Source organism: Arachis hypogaea, chromosome 1 (genome assembly GCF_003086295.3).
Source record: "Arachis hypogaea cultivar Tifrunner chromosome 1, arahy.Tifrunner.gnm2.J5K5, whole genome shotgun sequence".
Classification (NCBI taxonomy): Eukaryota; Viridiplantae; Streptophyta; class Magnoliopsida; order Fabales; family Fabaceae; genus Arachis; species Arachis hypogaea.
Window position 1 is genome coordinate 84,109,038 of NC_092036.1, and position 1,053 is coordinate 84,110,090.

General features: G+C 41.5%; 1 pseudogene; it reads left to right on the forward strand.

Moving 5' to 3' along the window:
- The first annotated feature begins 322 nt into the window (after window positions 1-322).
- On the forward strand, window positions 323-424 carry LOC112715881 (small nucleolar RNA R71; annotated as a pseudogene).
- The last annotated feature ends 629 nt before the right edge of the window (window positions 425-1,053 follow it).

Below are 1,053 nucleotides of genomic sequence, written 5' to 3' on the forward strand. Positions count from 1 at the left end.
TTTCTTGTTGAGGGGCTTGGGCTTGAATGTCTGAGACTTGATTATTCTCTATCTTCTTGGTCAAGGCTGCTAGTTGTGCAGTAATCACTTTGTTTTCAGCTAACAGGGCATCCATTGAATTGAGCTCCATTACTCCTCTCTTTTAAGTTCTATCTGAAGCATAAAAATACTCATTCTCAGCCACAGTCTCAATGACATCTATGGCTTCTTCAATGATTTTCTTCTTATTGAGTGAACCTCCTGAAGAATGATCTACTGCTTGCTTTGACTCATATGACAACCCTTCATAGAAGATGTGTAGTTGCACCCACTCATTGAACATATCCAGTGGGCATTTCCTTGTCAAATCTTTGAACCTCTCCCAGGCCTCATAGAGTGTTTCACCATCTTGCTGTCTGAAAGTTTTCACCTTAGCTCTTAGCCTGTTGATTCTCTGTGGAGGGTAGAATCTTTCTAGAAATTTGTTTACAACATCATCCCATATGGTTAAGCTTTCCTTGGGAAATGCTTCCAACCACTTTGCTACCTTATCTCTGAGTGAGAAAGAGAACAAAAGTAGCTTGTAGGTGTTAGGGTGTACACCATTGGACTTTACAGTATCACATATCCTCAAAAATGTAGTGAGATGTTGGTTTGTGTCCTCCTGGGCACCCCCTCCATATGAACAGTTATTCTGGACAAGTGTGATGAGTTGAGGTTTCAACTCAAAGTTGTTGGCATGGATTGTTGGCTTCAGGATGCTGCTGCCACAGTTTCCTAGATTTGGGTTGATGTAGGAGCCTAAGACTCTCCTTTCTTGCCCAACATGATTGCCAGCATCTCCTCCAATATTGTCTTATACTTCGTCATTCATGGTGGTTCTCAGATCTTCCTCCACTAGTTCCTCTCCAACTATGCCTTTGCCTCTAGCCTCCTTTCTTAGTCTAAGGAAGGTCTTCTCAGGTTCACTATCGAAAGAGGATGAAGTTTCTCCCCTTCTACCTGTCATACATTCAACAAATAGCAAATAAAGGACAAGTGAAAGAATCACCTTAGTTAAGATTAGTGGTTAAC